The sequence below is a fragment of the Pinus tabuliformis genome, chromosome Q (genome assembly GCF_031772625.1).
Source record: "Pinus tabuliformis cultivar Carrire ecotype Pingquan chromosome Q, CPIR1, whole genome shotgun sequence".
Classification (NCBI taxonomy): Eukaryota; Viridiplantae; Streptophyta; class Pinopsida; order Pinales; family Pinaceae; genus Pinus; species Pinus tabuliformis.
In genome coordinates this window covers 265,659,111-265,669,493 of record NC_142296.1, presented here as the reverse complement: position 1 = coordinate 265,669,493, position 10,383 = coordinate 265,659,111, and positions in this window count along the sequence as shown.

Here is a 10,383-nt window from a genome sequence, read left to right as displayed (position 1 = left end):
TTATGTATTGAAAAATACAAAAAGTAATATGCAAATACATTGTTCGTATGCATTGAAAAATTGCAATTGCACTAGACAAATTACAAAAACTATAGACAAATTACAACAACTATGTATTGAAGTGATGCATGTTATCTACTGAAAATTAGGAATAAGTAACATCTGAATACATACAGTTGCATTGTCGTTTTCAGAATCTCCATCTTTGATATGGAGTATGTAATGCAATCCAACTCGTTTGGCAAGTGTAACGGCGGCAGCGATTGTGCCAATTGGGTACATTTCTTTTTTGTTTGCAAATTGCCTAATGGTTGTATTGGGAATGAAGCAATATTCTTTGCAAACTTCAGGTACAGTTTCTATGATACTTGATTCATTAAGCAATATTATTTTGTCACAGTCACCGCGATCATAAACAGTTTTAGGCAATATCCTGAAATTTGTAATTGAGATGTTGTTGCCTTGCAAAATTTTGTGTTCATGTCGCTCCACCAAATGTGCAGGTACACTCAACGTTATAGTCATCATTCCTTGAGCATCTGTCAAATCAGCTCGCAATACTTGACGTGATTTGTTTGCTTTATCAAGGAATGCAGTATAGACAACCATTATGTCTCCAACAAACTAGCTGCCCAATTTTACGACTATTGAGATCTTCAATTGATACTTTAATTGGCAGTATCTGTTTTTGCCTATTAAAATTGCTTAGTTAGAAATTGCTATAAACATTTGTAGAATAGTATGTTTCTCCTAAAGACTAAATAAGTAGAAATAGATTAGAGTGTTGTGTTTCATATGCATACCTTTTTGATGTATCATTTTGTACATTTGTTGAATGAAGTTTGGCTGCGATTGTTTCAGTTGGACTAACACAGGCAAACACATGGTTCAATATGATGTGGATATTATCACATGTATTTTGTGATAAGCAATCAATAAAGAAATTGTGATATGTAACCTGTACATGTCTTCTTGCTGCATTGTTTGGGGGGACTTACTACTAGTGCTTTCTTCACTCGTCCAAGATTTTCTAATTTATATACATTTAAATATAGATATGTAAAAAGAGAAGATATATATAGTAAACATTAATCTGATATATATACATTTAAATATAGATATGTAAAAAGAGAAGATATATATAGTAAACATTAATATTTTAAATAGAAAATAGCATATTTGTATAGTTGTCATACATGCCTTTTCAAAGCAAGTGGTTGGTTTGCCTTTTCTAATTGAGTTATGCGCTCTATTTCTTCAGTTGTTTGTTTTCCTTTTTCAGGATTTATGCTATGTTATAGAATAGCAACATATATTTAGTTCAATTTGAAAGAGCATATAGAAGTAAACAGTTAACAAGGAACATTAAAACCATAGAACCATACATATGTAAAGATAGAATGCATATATAGTAAACATTAATATTCTAAATACAAATTGGCATATTTGTATAGTTGTCATAGACATACCTTAGTGAACATTATTATTCTAAATACAAATTAGCATATTTGTATAGTTGTCATAGACATACCTTTGCAAAACAAGTGGTTGGCTTGCCCTTTCTAATTGGGTTATGCATTCTATTTCTTCAATTGTTTCTTTTCGTCTTTGAAGATTTAGGCTATGTTATAGAATAGTAACATATATTTAGTGCAAATTAGAAGTAAAAAGTGAACAAGAACATTAAAACCATAGAACCATACATATGTAAAAATAAAAATAGAATGCATATATAGTAAACATTAATATTCTAAATACAAATTAGCATATTTGTGTAGTTCTCATAGACATACCTTTGCAAAACAAGTGGTTGGGTTGCGCTTTCTAATTGGCTTATGCATTCTATTTCTTCAATTGTTTCATTTCCTTTTTCAAGATTTATGCTATGTTATAGAATAGTAAGACATATTTAGTGCAAGTCAAAAGAACATATAAAAGTAAAACTTGAAAAAGAACAGAAGATCCATAGGAAAGGAAAGGCAAAAAGAATATACTCTGTTTGTTTATGTTGCATGTTGTTGTTCTTTTTTCTTGGTCGTTCTGTTCAATTGAAAAGGGTTTTACTAGCAGAATCTGCATCCATAAATAGATGAGGTCATATCTGCAAATTTATGATAGGATACTTGTGTTGGTTAATTGAAAAGGCTGTCTTTGGCATAACTTGCATTGATCAATACAGAACGCCATATATGTAAATGTACAATAGAATGCATAGTATGTATGCTGTTATCACTTCGTTTAGTACAAAAAGGATATTGTAGTATGCTTTAGTAAAATAGATATGGTAAAACCAATGAGGTATTGCAAAAATGTCAAAATTTGGAATTTTGTAAACTGTTTCATGTGTATATCATAGCTGAAGGACAAGAGATATTGTATCATGGTCAGACCAATATGTATCCAATACAAAAATTCTATATTTTATATTAGCTAGATTTGCCCAAACATGGTCAATCAATGATTTGTGCATGCTATTAGTTTTGTCAACTAGGAAATGAAGATTGTAGTTTTGCATGTAGGTTTCTAGCTGCTTTGTTTTTTGATTGCAATGTACCATATCAATATTGAAGTCCCCTAATATAACTATGATATTGTTTAGATCTAAGTGGTATAAAGCTTTTGCAATGACATTGAGGATATTGTTTAGGTTTGCATGTGGCGATGCATATATATTGAGTATTGCAATTTGTAATGTGTGAACTTTTATTTTTGCGAGCAATGCTTCTACAAAGCAGTCTTCAAAATGGGTATGTTCAAGGATAATGATATTTTTCTTTATCAATATCATTACTCCATGCTTAATGCAACTTGAGATGCAATTGAAATTTTTGAAGTATTCATTTTCCATACACAACAACATATGTGTTTCTTGTAAGCACAAGATATCAGATTGCATTGTGTCATAGTCATTGCATATGTCAGTAAGATGCGCATGAAGATTGCGAGTGTTCAATGAAAGAATAAATATGGATCGCAATGATTGTATTGATGAAGAGTCATATTCTAATTTCCATTTTGCAGTGGTTTGCAAACGTTGCATTTCACAATTTACTTTTTGCTTGACCTTGAAAATATTATGTTTAAGAGGATTAAGCAAATACAATGATTCTATGTTTCTGACACGTGATAGTGCTGTGTATACTAGGCCATGCACTTGTACTCCAGTAGGGTCGAATGCAAGCCTATCCAAGGTTAAGCCTTGTGATCTATGTATTGTGCGTGCACATGCAAGTTGAATTGGAAATTGTTTTCGTATTTTCAATGGGGCCATCTTTGATGTCATAGGCATTGTTTTTGATATTCGCAATATTGGTGTCCAATCATGTACTATCTCTGAAGTATACAAATGAGCTAGTTTTCTAGATTGTCGATGTCCAATATTAGGGTCATGGAACTTAATCCATAGAACATCGACCTTATTTGTATGGGTATATGCTTTAACTATTCCATCTGCACCATTCACTAGCCCATCTGGTGCATCATAATTGCAAGCATACATTTCAGCTAACATGTTCAACTTTATCAAAAGGTGCGGAGGCAAAATAGCCGTATGTTGATGAGTTGGGAAATTGTCGTTATTCTCCTCATTTTGGTCAATTGCATTAACTAAAATTTCTTTGCCAGGCATCAGCATCAACATTTTCTTGTTATGCATTGCAACATCTTTGTTTTTGTAAAATAAATAGGGAAATGTTGGATCATTTGGTACAGGGTGCATGCAACTTGTATTCATGTATGTTATATCGTCAGATGTTTGACAATTTGTTCGCATTCTATTTAACACTGATATGAATCTCTTATTTGTTTGTCGCATCGTCATATGAAATTGGAAGCACTTGACATTATCCTTCCAGAAATCATGTGTTATTGTTTGATTGTTGATTGTTGGTTGTTCAAAAATAAGAGAGTCTTGAATAGGTTGTGCTTGATAGAAATCACCACAAAATATGATGTCAATGTTCCCAAAGTATTTCGTTTGGACATGTTTTATGTTTCTGAGTCTATTGTCAATAGAATATAAGAACCGACTTCCAATCATCGAGATCTCATCTATGAAAGCTACTTGCAATTCTTGATATAGCTTTGATAAGTTGTCCAATACTTCTTTGCTCAGTGAGAACAGTTGAGACTTGTTAAAAGGCATTAGCAATGCAGAATGGATTGTTGTTCCACCTGCATTATATGCAGCTTTTCCTGTGTATGCTAATATTAGACCTTTTGGTTTCATAGGATCAGTTGTGTTTTGTGAATCATAAATTCGTATAAGCATTTGGAAAATCGCTTTTGCTGTGAGCGTTTTACCTACACCTGCTCCACCTGTAATAAAAAGGTAAATTGGTTCCTTGGGGTTTTTTTTTTTTTTAATTGCAATGTCTTTTACAATTGCTTGTTGCTCTTTGTTCAAGATTCTTCTAAGTTTGTAATATTCATTGTTCTCCATTAAAAATGGATGGGCAGTAATTTGAAATCCAAGATTGATTTTTTTCTTCATTTCAAATTGTTTTGGAAATTGCAAGTCCGATTGCAAATCATATTCCTCATAATGGGAATTGTTCTCTTGGTTTTGCATATTCATTTGGTTAGTATTCAAAGAACTAATTTGCTCATTTGTTGCAGTCTCTAAATCACCCCATGTTGGATTGATGTTATATGTAAATTTGGCTTCATTGACTTGAATTGTTTTTTCATGTAATGTATATGCAGAGAGCCATGTAGGCAATTCTTGTTTCAATGTATCTTCACAATTTTCAAATGGCATATATAACAATAATTTCTCTCGACAAAAGTTTTCAATATCATTGTGTTTGTTATATTTGACAAATCATATAACATTTGGTTTTTTCCTTTTAGATATGGGTCTGCCATCTTTCTTGTAATTTGATACAAATTCTGCAAGGCAGATTTTGCTAATGGAACTTGGTCGTCCAATGTAGTAGTCAACAATGGAATGGCACATAACATCTTCTGAATCATCAGGTTCTTGTTTCAAAAGAATAGGCGGTTTAAGCATAAATGTGCGTTCATCAACTGGAGACGTGTTTACAAATATACATTCCCTTGAACTACAACTCAATGGCAATGAAAGTGCTATATGCACTGCTTGTTGAGCTGACATTTGTTGTAGATTGAGTAATGTATTTCCAAGTTTACGAATCATTTGCATAGCATCAATTTCATCTTTCTGATGCTCTTTGCGTATTCTTCTAAATGCATTTGTCATAGACTTGTCAATTTTGGTCATATATGAACTACAATATGACGCTGCAGCATATGCATTTAGCACAAATTGTGCATCTGTATTTGCATTCCATAAAGTAGGCATAGCCTTTGCAAAACTGTTATTCCAAATGTGAGAAGGTTTTCGTTTCAGGAAAATTGTTGGTTGCTTTATTGTATGTTGTAATAGTTCTATGTACTCATTTTCTAGTAGCCCTATTTCTAGGAGGAAATTGTCATGTGTTATTGAATCATTGTAGTTTGTTTGCTCCAAGAATGCAAAAAACGATATTGATTTCTCTACGATTTTTTTATTTTCTGCATTGGTTGGTTCAATGATCATTGTTGATTTCATTGGTGGCATGGGGAAGTTGTATCTGCAATTTGAATTTTTTCGCTTCTTACAACTTTTTGTATGGTGATGTTTATGCAATTTAGCAACATCTGGCTCCAAATGAACTGTATTACAAGTGATGTAATTGTCAAGAAACTTCTCAATTTCTGAATTGCTTTCTTTTCCATATATTGGAGCATTCTCTATCCATAACAGTCCATGTTCATGTTCAGTTCCTCTATTTTGGAATTCTGTTACGAAATAGTAATCAGATAGTTTTCCAAAGAATGTAGTATCTTGAGATATCAATCGCTTTATAGCATTAATTCTATGTCTATAGTATTGGCTACATGTGACTGGATATTTTCTTATAAGGTAGTCAATGTCATCATCTTCTAATATATCAATAGCATTTTTATTTGCTTTATTTCTAAACAATGTGACGAGTGTATCTACTAATGGTTTCCATCGATGTTCTGCACTTGTGAATGTCACAAAGAAAGTTGGAGGCCCCAGTTGTCGTATCATTGCAAATATGTTTTTCCTAATTTGTTCCAAATGGTCAGAAGATATGCGAATGTTTTTGAAATCTATGTATCCAATGTCAGACTTCAATAACTTTTCCAAATTTGCTCGATACTTGACATCTTTTGCTAATATTTTCCTGCCTTTTAGTTGTCATTTTCTTATTCGTACCCATCTGCAAGAAAGCACTTTATCAATTATTATTCGCATTGTCTTGAAAAACAAATTTGTTGTATGATATTGGAAGTCACCACTTGCTTGTAACAATTCCCATTGTACAATTTTTTGGTAACTAAACCTATTTGTGATGTCATGATCACGTGCATTGCCATAAAATAATGTTGGAAAGTTCATTTCTTCTGCATATTTGTCCTTGAAAATGCCTAATGGTCGTTGTCCTTCAGCAGGTGCCAATTCAATAATCTTGTCTTGCAAATCGTAGATGTGTTGTGATTCTATTAATCCATGCACCAATGTTTCAGTAGGTGTTTCATTATTTGCATCACTATCTGTATCACTTTCATTGTCACTGTTTGAATTTTGTACAATGTATTCATTATTCTCTTGTAAAACGTGGGCCAAATTCTCATTTATACAAATGTTGCTAGCTTTATAAAGACTTCTAGAACATAGTTCGTTCAATGCTTTCATGACAATAATTGGACGTACTTTACCTGTTTGGTATGCATTTTTGTATTGCAATCGTCTTTTCAATGCAACTGCAATTGTCATTGTATCATTTAGATATTGTGGCAATGCTTTTTGCACAATGTCCATATGAACTGGTACATTGATAATTGATCCTGTTAAGCCAATTTGTGATCGTCTATGTCCCCATTGTCTGATTTGTGCAAATGCAATTCTCAATGACACAAGTCTTTCTTCTAGGTCTGAAAGTATATTTACAGTTGGCAATGAAATGTTACGTCTTATTTGTTCAGGTGTTGCAAATTGTGGTAGCTTTCCATTCTCGAGCGCTTTCTTGCAAGAAACACATATGTTTTCATTGCTAAAGGTCCTATTGTTCAACGTCAAATTCATATGCTTTTCTTGCAAATCTATAGTGAAGAATCTAATATTTTTTGCAAAATGCAATTTGTTGCAAACTGCACATGTATTCCTAGGCGTGTCTTCGACTTTTTCCATATAAATTTGTATTGCATTTTTCTTGCTTGTAATTCTTGACTTCTTATTAGAAAATGGTTTTTTGCATTTGTCATTGCATTTGCGTTTTGTACGTATGAATTGCTTTAGCTTGTGATAATTCAGCCTACAATCCTTAGTTGGTTGCATTTGATCTAAATGACATGCTATCTCAAATGCAATATTATTGCTAAAATGTACTTGAGATATACATTGCTCTTTTTCTAGTATATTCTTATGACGCAATTTATTACAAACGTCATTTGCTTCCATGTGCAGTTGTTGAGAATTGTGAACATATTCTTGTATCATTGTGTGGTAGTGAATATGTGATGTATTTGTCATGAATGACAAGATGTTAACAATATCATTGCATCTCGAATAAGCGGAACTGTAATTGACAAAGTTATTAGCAACAGAGGACCATACTTGGATATTGACTTTGAATATCACAGATATCCATTGTAGACAAAATGGTCTGCCTTCCACTTGTCCTTTTTCATATGGCATTGCCATATTTATCAGATATTGTTGCCAGTTGCTATTCATTGTATAGTGTATCGCATCAACTACTAGGTATTGCTCTAAACAATGCAATGCCTCTTGATTCTTATGCATAAGTGCATTGAAAAAAGATTGCACAATGTAAAGTCGCAAACACTCTGCATTGAATTCTGTTGCTACTAAATAGCAAATTGCATTAAAGAGACTGTCACCACAATTAGATGTCACTTGCTTTGCAATTGTTAGTCCATTTAAAAGCATATTATTTGCAATGTGCATCCAATGGCTTTCAATATCTTTGCAAATAGGTGACAGGTAGATATTAGACTGGTTGCAAATGCAAATTGGAAACTTTTGGTAAACCAATGGTTCATAATGACCACTAACAGGATTTGCATCATGAAAGAGAATGCAATATGGAATTGCATTTTCATGTTGATTAAAGAGCAAATATCTCGTTTTTCTTGTCAATGACCAAACTGCAATTGATATATCTAGCCATTTAGCTAACCAACGTATGCAAAAGGTATCACCCCATAAACCTCGGTCAGACTCCTTTATATTTGTAGATGCAGAATAACGCATTTTATGAAGATATGTACCAATATCATTAACACCATGTAACTCGTATAGGAAGTCAGGTGCTATTTCATATTGATATGACTGTATTGCTTCAACGTCATTGTTCTTTAAGAAAAAAAGAAAGTGGTCTATTAACCCATTTCGCAATTCATTTGAAGTATAACGAAAATGTAGAAGCATTTCGAATGAGTCAAATAGACAATCTCCTACAGTATATGAAAATGAATTTAGTCTAAAAAGACCATTTCTTTTTAATACAATATCAATGTTCTCAGGCAAAATGCATTGCAATCTGAATTTGTAATTGTCAACATCTATTATTTCTTCCATCATTTGCAATTGCTTACTAGAGTTGCCTTTTGCAATTGTCTTGTACAGCTTTGCAAAAAATATTGATGAAGTTAGCAAAAACTGAACATGATTGTTTTGAACAAAATGTATGTATATTAAAAAAATAGGCTATTGCATTATGTTGCTAAACAAATATCAAATTTCTAGCAAGAAGCCATATTTATAAATAACAAAGAAATTGTAAATGGAAACAATGCAAAGACATAACGAAAAAATGGAGCATAATTTTAAGAATATTTGTGCAAGTTAACAAAAGGAAGCAATGGAAAGACAAAATGAAGTTAACAAAAGGAAGCAATGGAAAGACAAAATGAAGAAATGCAGCATAACTTTAAGAATATTTCTGAAAGTTAACATCATTGTCAATTGCATTTGTGAAATAAAATAACTGTGAGGTTATTTATGAGTTTTACATAAGTGGTGCACGAATTCAACTGTCAAAATATAAAAAGTATTGTCTCCAATTTGTGCTAGGTTGCAACTCCAATATATTTCAAGGTAAAAAATTTCCTGCTATTCGGTATCAGAGTATGGTTATACTATATGGATCTAAACAGAATTCAAGGATCAAGGAACCCAAACAAGGCATTGAGAACCAGATACGAGTAGTGCATAAGCGTACTTCCATAAGGCTTGTCAAGAAGATCCATCATTATGTGATGCTGGAGGTATGATTCATATAAATGATGAACATGTAATATGTTCAAAGGACAGCTTTGGCAAACACAGCAACAATCTGCCTGAGCAAATTGTCCCAAGACTGTTGCCAATTGTGGCACGTGAAAAAAGATGCCCAAAAATTACAGATCTTTGATGATTCACAAATTGTGGTGAATTGGATGAATGGAACAAATTCATTGGATAATTATAAATTTCAACCTATATTTCAGGAGATTCAACTTGCTTGAACAGAGTATTTAACACATTATCTTTCAACATGTCTACAAAGACAGGAACATGGAAACTGATGGACTGTCAAAAGCTAGATTACACTTGGTAGCACGAGCTTGGATCATTCAAGAGAAAGTGGAAGGGCAGCTCATGGAATGTCTTGACACACTTTTCATATAATCATGGGACTGTTTATATGTGAATATCTATATGTATATTTTTTTATGGCACTGTTTATGAACATATCTAGGAGCTAATTTTTTATGAGACAAAACTGGTTTCAAACCTGCGATATATGTCAGAATGACCATGATAGGGCTATCATATTGACATTTTTGAAAACTGTTTATGAAGCAAGATATCTTCTCAGCCATACTTTTATCACTTCCTATGCTTAAGGATATCTCTATATGTATATTTTTTTATGGGACTGTTTATGGACATATCTACGAGCTAATTTCTTATGAGACAAAATTGGCTTCAAAGCTCTGATATATCTTAGAATGACTATGATAGGGCTGTCATATTGACATTTTTGAAAACTGTTTATGAAGCAAGATATGTTCTCAGCAATACTTTTATCACTTCCTATGCTTAAGGATATCTGTGAAATGCAGAAACATATATAGTAAATGTAATTTTGTTTTCATAATAAAATTATTTTTTCTCTCTGAGGAGAATAAGGTAGTTGAACATCATATCAGAACCAATCTGGTTATAACTAGCTAACATGAGATTTTAATCTAAGGTTTAAATAGACAAAATGTCTTGATACATCATTATACGGAGCTAGTTGGATGCATTACCCAACTTCTACTTGTTGGGATCATCTCAAA